General features: G+C 53.6%; 1 long non-coding RNA gene across 1 annotated transcript in view; it reads left to right on the top strand.

Moving 5' to 3' along the window:
• The first annotated feature begins 371 nt into the window (after positions 1 to 371).
• LOC119112792 (uncharacterized) overlaps positions 372 to 12455 on the top strand; it is a 34053-nt gene continuing 21969 nt past the window's right edge. The window contains exons 1-2 of the long non-coding RNA XR_005095783.1: positions 372 to 511; positions 9846 to 9981. This is a non-coding gene — a long non-coding RNA (uncharacterized LOC119112792). The remainder of the gene's footprint in view (positions 512 to 9845; positions 9982 to 12455) is intronic.

Genomic DNA, 12455 nt, shown 5'->3' with positions numbered 1-12455 from the left:
CTGCTTCGAAACCTACGCCACGGGTCACATAAGACTTCTCGTGGGTAATCTCAATGCCATCCACCCATTGCATGGAAGCAGTCAACGCCTCAGATGGCAAGTTGGTATTTTCGCATGTGTTTATCGCCTTGGATGATTATTTCACTTCACTCCTCATTCATTTCCACCACTCACCGATCCTGCCCCCACCAGCCGCGGCAGTACCCTAAATTCTAAGCGCAACTGGGTGCCGCCCGACCTCTGCCTGGCTGCCCCCCGGAGCAGGGGAAATAATTCATGACCCCATGGGGCGGCGCGGACGACCCCAGGTGGCGCTGGCAGCGCAGGCCGCGGGGGCCGCGCCGCCGCCGGAGCAGCAGTCGTGCGCGCGGTGCCGGGGCGGGGGTACGCGCGGCAGCACGGTGTTCCGGTGCAGGTGTGGCCGAGCTGGAGCCGGGGGAAGAGCCGCTGCGAAGACGGCAGGATCCGAGACAGGCCTCGGCGACCGCGGCAGGCGAGGCTGACGGACGGGGTGAGAGACCGGCGTTAGGTGACTCAGCTGCGTCCGTGCGGCTTGGGGACCGTAACAACGGCTAACCGACCGCGAGTCGGTCTCAGGGTTTTCCGCCCAGCTCCGGCTTCAGATCCAGCTCCAGTTTTGATGCCAGCATAGGCTCCAGTCCAGATTTAGTTCCAGCTCCAGCTTCTCAACCAGAGGCAGATTTAATCCAGCTAAGTACTGAACTACACTCTCAGCTCTATTCTTACCTTCAGCTTTGCATCCATCTGCAGCTCTAACTCAAACACCGGTATATTTCAGGCACTCTTTTGCCCCTCTCAAGTAGCTCTCTTCCAGTATTAAGTTGTTTGGCACGGTTCAACGATAGTGCATTCTTTGCGCGTTCCCAACCACGATGGCGGAGGAGAGAGAGGCATAGGAGGACGTAGGACCTAGGGGGAGAGAGAGGGTGCAGCCCGAATAGGGTTAATGACTCTGTCAAAGCATTTGCCAATCCTGAAACTGAAGCAGACGTATCTGTCCTGGTCCTAAATTATCGATGAGCCCTTTTGTTGGCTCAAAAACGACAGTCATGGTTCCCTGTTCATCCCACTGACGAGGGACTACGATTAGGCTATTGACTCGGCCACTGCTTCTCCTTATCACTGGCGTAGTGGCAACACAACTGAGCACACCTGATCTGGAAATGAGTCTGCAACATTTTTTTGGACGCTAGTTATGCATTAATGCTTGTGGTGCTGATGAGCTGCCTTAAGTGGCTGCCAGCAATCGGTCTAACAAAACCCAGTAATCGTATGATGAAGGACATGAGTGCCGTATTATAAAGAACTGAATAACTGGTAAACGAGGCACTTAATATGATGATTATGTACTGCTAAGCATTAGGCATTAGGTCAGTTTTTAATGCTGCTCGAATAAATATGTGGGCGTGGCTAACATGCTCAGATCGTGTCATATTGTGGCACAAACAGCTCGTGGTGTCCAGGTAATGGAAGTAATCGTTGACCACCAAGTAAGGAATCACAAGATGCAATTATTAGCTCGGGAACGGCAAGGTACGGTGAGGTAAGGACCGTGTTGGTGAAGTGTAATGACAATGTTGTGCAAATGCCATCGCACAAATAAAATGGTCCCCATGGACGCTACGATCTCAACAATCTTGCACAGATTCCAGGGGAAGTTGACGCATAAGATGTATGAGAGGTAAAGGAGTTGCAGGCAAGTCAGATGATGCATGCACAGTAGTCGACAGCGTTCGTGCGGTCCGCGAAAAAGTGCAGAAGCGCGGTGGGTGTGTTTTTCCTAATCAAAAGCTTGATCAAAACACAATGAAGTGGTAAGGACGGTGACAGAATTGGCAGAAAAGTAACAAAATAAAGGATCATGACACAATCAACCTGCCAATCAAATCAAGTCCCAAGTAGCAGTTTGTGGGCTTCGAACGTCAACACAGGATGGAAAGAAAGTTATGTCCTGATTTGACTTGCCCTTAGGACAAAAATGCCAGGTCACGAAGCCAAATGTGCCCAAGCAAAAATATTCACCAAACAATGAAGATCTATATCATGCAACGTTCACACCTGGCCGTTGTTCAAGGAACCCTTTAAGGCACGTGCCCAGGTAACTCTCTCTTCGGAGAAGGCAGAGTCAGACTTGCCACCTCACGTATAAGCCTGGCACACGCGTCCGCTGCGATCTTGCGCGCCACCAGGCCGATGGCCTTGTCGATTCGCCGAGAACTTGATGGCTTTTCTTGCAGAACTGGCATTGCAGGAAGCCCCGTAGATAGGCATCGGGGGGGCGGGGGTAGATCTGGAGAGTGAGCCGACTGGAGATGGCCGGTCTCACGGCTGGTTGTACACTCGCTGAAGCGGTCCTTTAGCTGGAGTCGGAACTGCTGCTTTTCGCGGGTCCTTTCTTTCTCCCGCGTCTTGCTCCAGCTGCTTCCAGAAGCGCTCCAGCATCCCAACGTGCTGTTCTTTCTTGGCCGTGGCCGCAGCGGTATCTCCTCATTGGAAAGCCGGGCCAATAAGGCCGCTGGAACGCATGATGAAGGACGGTGTCACCTTTGGGCTGTGTGACAGGCTTGCCAGCACGGTGACTGAAAACTTCGGGGCCCCATTTCGGCAGTTTTAATGTTTACGGCTAGAGCCAGGCGGAAGTGGGTCTCCTCGCCGAACTAAGTAAGGTTCAAAATCCGAGGATCAAGTTCAGCCCTCGTCTGCTGCCAGGTGGCAAATGCCACCCATCGTTCTTTATCGGATTTTGCCAGCTTTTGGCTGATGGTCACTACGGGGAAATCGCTTGAGGCAATTTTCTAGAATTTGCCGTACGTTTGTGCAACTGGTGCCAACTTCATGGGTCATCTTGGGAATTCATTTTTGATCGGTCTTACGTGATGACAGACTCTGATTTTTGCGATGTCTGCTGCTGATTTTTAAGCGCATTCTCCAACTTTGTTCTGCATAGTTCAGTTAATACCCGTCGCGCGAAAATTTCATCGTGCGCTAAATTCATTTCGCACAAGAGACGCGATAGGTTTTGAAGGCTAGTCTGAACTGCCTTTGTGTTACGACGTACTTGACTTTGAAGCGTGGTCTGGACTACCCTTGTGTCTCGTTGACCAGCACACGCTTCTTCCTTCGTGCCGAGCAGCACCATAAAAGCCCTGCGTCATGAGCAGCACCTTAAAGAAACAGGTGAAGGCTTCATCTGTGTTCTGGGGAGGATCAGAGATGTTTCGAAGAAGCGGAAAGATAATAAACCTTGACTGAGCTAGGACTCAAATCAGAGGAAGCAGTGTCCTCAAGTGCGTTACATCGGATTACTAACCCTATCCACTACCCATTAAAAGCAAGGTGTCCTCTTTAATGGGCTCAATCAATTCCTCAGACAAGACGTTCAGACACGCGCCAAAGGCGTTTCGGTGAACTCAGCTAAGTAGGTAAAAGTGGTGTTCGTGACGCCCCTTTGTAAGGTAGGCTTTGCGGGCAAGGCCCATTGATATAGCCCGATATCACACAGGCACGGCAGTTCGCGTGATGAGAATGTCACCGCTCACAGCGTATCGTTTGAAAAGTGGTCGCTGAAAGGGCTACTTCATTTTATCTTAGGCTACACATCTGTCATATAGACTGTCCATGCCTCATGCTATCTGTTTTCATACTTTTGTATCATGAGCAAAGCTCGTGGCGTTCATGAAGGTTTCAAAGCTTCGTGGTTCTCGTGAGGCGTTAAAACAGCCACGTATTCTACAAATTATGCGGGCCTCTCATGAATTTCAAACCAAGTCCGTATCTCACGCGCCACGTCCAGCTCTAATGAGATTAAGCAGCATCCCGTTTTTGTCTGCGCAGAACATCGCCACATGCTCTCGGCGGCTTACGTTGGTGCTATGTTTTTATGTCAGCCTGACACCCCTCTGTTTTGACCGGTGGCCGGGGTGCGGAGCACAAAAACGGCCTCTGACCCCTTCCACAGCGGCCACGCAGGCCAGACTAATCGGTGCGCAGCCAGCCTGACCAGGCCGCTGCGAAGCTGCTGGTTACATCGCGGGAACTCTTTCTGGTAGGCATATGTGGAGACTTCTACGTCGGTGTTACTTGCCAGAGCCTGGGGCCTTTAAATTCTGACTTGGCAGGGGGTGGCCAATGCCTGAAAGAGTTGTTCGTCACCGATGCACGTGGAAATTTAACGTGGAAATTTAGCGTCGTAGACTCAAAACAGTCTAAAACTAAAGCAAACAGAACCACAGGTAGCTCTGTATGTGAGCTATCCCCGTCTGTTTAGCCCTAACCCGCATGATCGCACTCGCCGCCGCGTTGACCGGATTGCCGAAGCACTGACAGCTGTAGTTAGTCTGATCGCCCAGCCGGCCCGGAAGGCAGCCTCGGCACAGCTGTTGCCTCCTGCGGTGTCCGCAGAGCCGTTCGAGACACAGGCGCGTGCGTCTGCCGGGACCACGGCCGGGCCGTTCCGTAAAACTCAGGACCGCACACGAGGGTAGTTACTCCCCGCCAGGGTAGCAGGGGCTCTGATCCGACTGCAGTGCAGTGGATGCCTGTAACGAGTGCCTCTTCCCCAAATGCTCATTTTGTTTTATGTTTCCTTTCCCGGTAACGAAGTGAAACGACCCGAATGTAATCACGCCCCCCCCCCCCCTTCTGTGTTGGAAGCAGCGATCATTTTCAAGCGAATGTCATACGGATAATTATAAGTGGTACTGCTGTCTTTGAGCTACGATAATCCGGAGGTCTGAATTAAAAGCTGTTCCTTAAACCAGTGGCTTATTATCCATCAGTCAAATGTTTCGAAGCCCGCTTATGCTCAGCTACGCTGCCGCACATGGCACCGCTCGGCACCGCACAGTCCACACCTCCTTGACCAAAGCCCCGGTCATGTCACTTGACTGTCTCTCCCCGAGTTTTGAAGAGGCGGACGGCGGGAGGGCCACGGTGCGTCACAAACGCCCTGCCGCGAGCGTGTTGTGTGCGCGGCGGCGGGACGGCGGCGGGCGGCGCCGTTTCCGCCGATGAGGCGCGGCCGCACCTGCCCGTGGCTGCACCTGTCGTCGGGACTAATTAGCCCGGCGGATGGTGCTGGTCAAGGAGAGGGAAGGGGCGAAGGCGGGGGCTCCGCTTCACGCTTCGTGAAATCGGTGATCACGGGCGGCTGGGGGTGCGCATCGCGCCCAGTCACGCCCTGCGTGCCGGCAGCGGAAGCTGAAGACGGCGGTCGACATGCGGTGAAGCTTTGCTGTCTCCTGTGTGGTCGGGGATGGAATCCGTGGCAATTTAAGTGGAATAGGCTAATCTGTTAAGGTTACTTAGCGCGTGATTTCAGGTTTTGAGAGGTACACCTGCAGCACAATACACTCCAATTTGTTATGGAGGGAGGCCCAGCCCGGTGCCAGCAATGTCCCATGGAATTGTTTGATAAGCTATGCATTATGCATACGACCTGTCTCCCTTACTTCCATCAAAATCTCACCATCTTTCCGCAAGAGGGATTCCTTGGGAGCTCAGGAGACGGCGGCTGTGAATAGAACGCAGCTCGGGAATGCGCCGGCGCCGGCTCGGCCGACTCCCACCAGAGGCGTCACCAGGGGCGTTCTCTCACACCAGGCGCTGGTGTTACACGCTCAGCGTCGCCCGGAGGCCTCTCAGCGGCCAAATTACCCGGCCAGGGAACTGCACGCCATGCAGACATGTTGACGAGCTCTCGCCCTCGGGCGCCGCTCCACGGCCCGAGGAGGCGCCTAACAAGCGCCGCGTTACACGCGCCCGCATTTTACCCCGGAGAGCAAAAACTCGGCACCCACATCGTCACCGGCCGCCACCCGGCCGGCCCGACCAAGGTCGCGCCACCCCCGGGAATTAATTTTCATTTTTTACGACAAACAACGCCCGATGTAATGATACGGCTCGGGTGTTTGCCGCCCAGGCGCCCGGCATCCCTCCCCCCCCCCCCCCCTGCGCCGATGGTCGACAGGGCAGGCCGACCCCCACCGTGACCCGGCTCGATCGCTGGCACCGAATGCCGGCTGTCCTCCGACAAAGGGCACGTCACGGAGGCAGTTTGCCGACGTGCTATCAGCCGGGCGCGCAGGCGAGCCGGCCCCCGACAGCACCATTTGCGCCGGCTTAGGGCCGTTTAGCCGCGGCTAGGCGGAACGCGAGCGGATCGTCAGATAGCGGCCGGAGCGATCACAATCTGCGCGTGCATTCCGGACGGGAGTCAGGGAAGCTGCCAAGGCGCTGGGAACGTGTGGCTGGCTCTCGCTCTCGCCCTTTGCTGAGAAACTGAGGTTTTTGCTGGGGAAGTACGGAGAGCAAGAGGAGCGTGCACGAAGCGCCATGGGCGATTTATAGCCTCATCGCCAGAGCCGCGTAGTAGAATATGAATCAACGTGATTAACATAGGTCTGGCCGGCGCAACGTTTAATGAGGCGTGCTTCATACCTCATTAGCAGGCATTATGATGAACGACGCTGTCCGTTTTTGTGAAGTCGCAGTGTCTCTGCGACGGACGTTTGTCTTAGTGCGGCAAATCACTCACGGAGCTGACAAGAAGAAATTCTGCCGCCGCGAGCGTCCCCAGGTGCCAATCATCCTGGCCGGTATGCATTTATTCCACAGCGAGAAACACGCCTCGCCTAGATCGTATTTGCATTTCTAAGTGATGTACAATGTACAGTTAGTTTGATTCGTGGTTTTGCTCGCGGGAGCGCGGGAATCAAGCCATTAGCTTTGCTGTGGGGCATTGAATAAACAATTTGGGCGGAGAATGATGCCGCTTGCCGCCTCCTTTCTATTCGCCTCAAGTTTTCCAGCGCTGTCATATCGCATTTGGTGTCGCCGGGATATGAATTAAGGTGACGTCGACGGCTTGAATTCGGAGATTTGGTCAAAAAGCTACTACTGTGTTGTTGTGATCACGATTTCGCATAATGAGAAAAACGTCCTGAAGTATTCCATTCGCCGATGGACCAAGCCGAAGTTTTTTTACCCGAACATAAACATTTACGAATGGAGACAGTCCTGCTATCTGCATAGGCGAAGAGTTCAAAATATTGTTGCTTGCACAACAGTGCGCTAGAGCAAGCCTTCTTCCAAACAAATTCGACTGAATTAAGTCCAAACTTTTCGCTAGGCTCTTCACGGGAGCGAGCAACCGTATCATGATCTGAGCAAAGCTAAACGACACCGATGCCAATCTCAGAAGAGAAATGCTATTTTCACCAGCGTCCTTTTTCTCTATCATGGCCGAACAAGATGACAGCCCGCCCAGCCAGAGACCCTCCCCCCACAAGTCGGCACCGCAGCCCTAACAAAAACGCGTTTCCCCTCGGGTCTGAAGCGGGCGCCTCTCCCACCCGGGGCCTGCTCCAGCCGCCGGGAGCAGGTCGCACCGGCGACGGCAGCGCCTGGCGCGGCGCGCGCCGCCCGTCCTGGGCCGCCCGGGCATCAGGGCTGACGGCGCCGGCCATTAGGTGGTCTGCGGCACCATTATCGGCCGCCCAGATGATGGTGATTGGGTGACACGGCGGGCCGCCGCGGGCTATGCGCCCCGCCCCGCCGCCGCGCCGCCGCTGCCGCCGCGCCCGGCCGTGGAGGCAGCGCGCCCGCCGCCCGCCAATGGCTCAATCGCTGAGTACAGCGGCGAAGCATTTTATTCTGCTGCGCGTCCCATAGGTCATCATAGGTCATTGGTAAGGCGGGCTGCGTGGCGTGTGCACGAAATGCGAAATCAGGCTGGAGTGTAGCGGTGATGGGAGGTTGAGATGCTGGACTCCGACTTGAACTGTGCAATGGCTTTGGTGCCAGCTGTTGCGATATGAGGTTCCTCACTTATTGTGCACTCTAGGTACGTTGAAGTGCTGGCTGCGGTCTGGAAGTTTTTGAGTCACGCACGATGCTTGTCAGTGCTACGCTCCTTTTTAGTTTATATGATAAAAATAATCTGCCGTATGAATCGCTTTTTTGACAGCATGCAGGTGAAGCACATCGTTTCCACTCTGTCTGATTTCTATTTCGAGATAGCCTTGTATTATCATGATTATTTCATTAGAACTCTCACTCATATCATGATGAATCCTTAATTATTTATGAGATTGTGCTGGCCTAAGGGGTCGAAATCGTGAGAGGCAAGCGCCAGACGAGAGTCGAGACAATTGAGATAACAATGCCCGCTCTACTGATCCGTGGTTTAGTAATGCTTTGGACCTATCGTGATGGGTATTTGGCACGCACGATTGTAATTTTACTACACTCATTACCTCTGCCTTACATACCATCCCATCGCCTGGATTTTCGTTAGATACTTAAAAGGGCGAGGCGTTGTAGCACACCGAGTGTTTTGTCAACGATTGTGCGAGGGTGCAACACAGTTCCATATATGGGGGCAATAGTATCTCCTATGCAACGCCATTGGGAGATTGCGGGACTAAAAACCCAAACAATTTATCCCTAACGACGCTGTACATACATTTCCCTCAGAATGATAAGCAGTTGGTGCCTGGCAAAAGCTCACGTGTCACATACGCGTCCGATGCGTAGTGCCTTTCTGGCTCAGTATCTTTCCTAACATGGCAGATGGCACGTGGGTAGTGGGGACAAGTGCTGAAAATGCTGCTTACTGAACACTACAAGATAACAGAAAGCCGTGAGCCGCTGCCGTCTGAGAAGCATCCCATCGAGGGCAGAATGATGTGACCTGACCCAGACCTGACCCAGATCAGGCTTATGCAGTTGCCCCGCCTTTGGCATAACACCTCTCTGGAATAAATGAGGAGTGCAGAAGCAGCACGTGCTTGCTACTTAAGGCCAATCGGTATACACCACAGGTGCTGAAAGGCTCGGTCGGTGTCTTAGTGGTGATTCCGTGCAGCTGGAACAGAGTGCATTACAAGTACAGCTGGCTTGCCCTTTTTCAACACAGCTGTAGTGGTTGTTAGGCTTATGCACTGTAAGTCAATACACGCGTCGGAGTAACCCCGCGGCTACACGCCTATCGCCTCACTGTCATGGTGCTGGTTCCTGCGCTGGTAAACAGCCGCACCCCACCCCATTCCCACTGCTGGGCGCAGGTCATGCGACCCTCATGTTTACGATGAAGCTGTTGTCCCCGATGTTGTCATTATCGCGGCGGGAGGACGACGCTGTCGCCGATTCGGCCGATCGGCACCGGATAGCACGGGCGGTTGTGAGCGGCTGCGCCTCCGCCGTACGCACAGCGCTCGGCCAATCGGCGCCGCCTGTTGTTCGCCTCAGCTCCCGCTGACTGGGAATGTGAGGTCTATTGGCAACGCATTGTCACGCCCCGTCCATCACAACACGCCCGGGCGCTCGTCCCACGTCCGACAGCGGCCCCCAGCTGGAATGGATTGGGCGGGCCGGGTGGTGTACGGGTGCGGGTGGTGATTCAGAAGGGCACGGGGTTATGGCGCGGACGGGTTGAGATACGTCTGTGAGGGATTCCTGTTGTGGACTGGGCTTGCTGACGTAGAAGGTGTTATTCATTTCAAGCGGACTTCCTATTCGGAAGCGAAGCGGTGTAAGGGCAGGAAACACTACACTTTTTGTTATCAGATACAGAAGTCCGCTAGCGCTATTTTCTGTTCCCTGAGCCGGTGTGCCGCTGTTTTCGTGCACTTTTTTGTTCGTAGTCTCCAATTGTCAATGATAATATCTGTGCCGGCGCCTGCGCCGGTGCACCTTCATTTAACGCTGTCCTTTCTAAGCCGAAATAGTCTTATTTTCCCTGTGTCAGTTTTCCATGAGACCACAGTGAAGACCGCGATGTGTTTCAATACTCGCTCAACTAATGCTAAAAACTCTGTTCGCAGTTGCTGTCATGTTTAAATGGAAAATACCGACCAGAAAAGGAGGCAAGCAGGAAAAACTGAACAATGAAATCAACAACAAAAACGCTCGAAACAACGCAAAGAAGAGGACTGAGAAGGAACCTGACAACAACAGAAGGTAAACTGCTCACCACAACGTGTTTCTTGCACACTACTTTGTTGTCGTTTGGCAGTGGTCCAAACACGTAAATAACGTTGCGTTTAAGTTCAGGTTCGGAGCATGCATAGGTGAACTAACGTGAAGCTTGCGTGTGAGTCGTATGGGTTTATCGAACTGGGAAGCGTGAGCGTATGTTGCACGCCATGGCACATTGCACCCAACCGAATCCGAGTGACGCGCAAAAACTGTGGTTCGAAACTGACTACCGTGTACACGCGTGCATGATTTCTTCCGGCATAAGGGTTGCATTGGGCTCATGTTTTTCCAAACGCGACCGCACTTCGCCGGTTAAGGAAAAGTGTCTGAGTACTCGTGCCATGGTGCTGTAATAGACGCAGCCGCAGTCATGAGTAATTTTTTAGTCACTGATTGGTGCGAATTTCCTTTTTATTCAAAGCGAGAGCGATGATTTCGGTGCTGCCGAGCCAAGTCACTGACATGACTAAGTTACATAACGTCTGTGATGTTTGCTGGTAAAACATTTCCTAATTTTTTTACCACTTCCAAAGCTGACCTGTTTGAAGGTGGTATCAATTTCGAAAGGATGAGCCCACCCGCTCCCCCACCCCATATTCTTATTGACATGTTCCGAGTTTTCATCTGCACCCTGTGATTGATGTCGGTAGATTTGGTAGTGAGAAGGTGGGAAACAACTTAAGCATCGTTCTCAGCAGCACAAGTATTTTGCTCGATTGTGTTTGGTGCGTAGCGTAGCTTGGCAAATGATACAGTACACCGGTTATAAATCGCTTTATGTCGCCAGACGCCCGTAAACCTGAGCTTGTCTTTAAAAGAATTGCTAGGCACTACATACTGAAGATTCGGTATGGTTTGCAGTGGCGCGACTTCCGCTGGTCCATCTGAAAAGTTGGGTGGGAACTATTCAAATTGAAGAGACCATTTGAGGCTTATTTCCTCTTTCACCACCCTCATTGAAGGCAGGCGGACGTCACGCGGCCCTTGACCTCGGCGAAACGAAGCTCCACCCTCGAAGACGATCGCTCTTGCTAAATCACTGAGGCTTTGATGGATCTGAATTTCACTTCTGTTTGCCCAACGCCACGTTTGGGTACGGCTAAGTGGATAGATTGGAAACCGAAGAGGGCGCAGCTCCGACTCTTACTGACCTTGCGGAAGGCTCGCACTGCCTGCTGCCAGCTAGGTCAGGTGGTTTTCGTCATCACACGCTGGCGTGAATGATGTCTGGCTGGAGGTGGCGTTTTTGGCCGCCTTTGAGGCACTTGATCACCTTTGATCGGGAGAGGTACTACGCATGCGCAGCAGCCCCAACGGTGGCCCAGTATATGACGTCGGCTCTCATTTATCTGCGGACTTTGGCCATTGCCGTCATACTTCACATGCCGCCAGAAGGCCCTACCGGGCGGAGGCTGCTGATGTAGTTCACATCGCGCGTCACCGACATCACAGTTCACATCGCGCGTCATAGCGCGTCACGACATCGGCAAACCCATACCACACACTGTCCGACGTCTCCCAGATATGGTCAACGTAGGTGCTGGCCGATAATGTATAGGTTGGGAATGGCCCTGATAGAGTCCGCTGCAAAATGAGAGACTGATAAAATGCTCGCGATGCGCTCTGGTCGACAATTTGGTTTTGATAAAAGTTGAAATTAAGTGTCTGTCACGGAAGATATGCGTGAAACGAGTGGAATCTCATCGGTGGGACCGAGGTGATGGCGTCATTATCCGCGAGTTGGAACAAAAACTCACCTGTCCCTGGCTCATGTGCTAAAAAATGTGAAGAATCCACGCGCTATTAGTCGCTGAGACTTAAACTGAATAAAATGTACGCTAAGATTACAATCCATGCACCATCTGGTGGGAAAATTCCCAAACACTCGCAGTTGTGCGAGACAGGCGTCTTCTGTGTTTCCATGAGCATTCATTCACATGCATTGAACGCTAAGCAGTTAGTACATTCTAAGGCTCGTTAGAACCTCGGCACAAAGTTCATCAGGGCTTATCCGGTGTCAGTTTTCATCGAGTCTTTGAGAACTCATGTTAGCGTTGTTCACCATGGGGGCCAGCAGACTTCGAAGCGCCACCGACGTGTTTGGCTGAATGGCTTCCGCTGCGTGAATGCCGTCCGGAGATGGATTGGCGCGCGCGCGCCCGGAGTTCGATGAGTGATCACGCGGAACACGGCGCCGGCCGCGGGGCGGCGCCACTGCCGCCGGCCGGGGACAATGCCAGCCTATCGCGGTGGTATCTGCGCCCACCTGTCGCCGCCGCGCGCCCGTGCGCTGACCCGCCGGTCAGAGGTCAACCGAACTGTGACAGATGTGGGACCGCCTGCCAGCGTCAGGATCGTTGTCATGGCCGCGGGCCGCGCCCCGTCCGGCGCCGAAGGGTGGGCGGCCGGTGGCGGAGGGAGCGGCTGCGCGAGGAGGCGGCTGGGGATGGCAGACG

This window comes from Pollicipes pollicipes, unplaced genomic scaffold, assembly GCF_011947565.3.
Source record: "Pollicipes pollicipes isolate AB1234 unplaced genomic scaffold, Ppol_2.1 Scaffold_2555;HRSCAF=2994_pilon_pilon_pilon, whole genome shotgun sequence".
NCBI lineage: Eukaryota > Metazoa > Arthropoda > Thecostraca > Pollicipedomorpha > Pollicipedidae > Pollicipes > Pollicipes pollicipes.
Note: the sequence above shows the minus strand (reverse complement) of the source record. Positions and strands in the feature narration are given on the sequence as shown.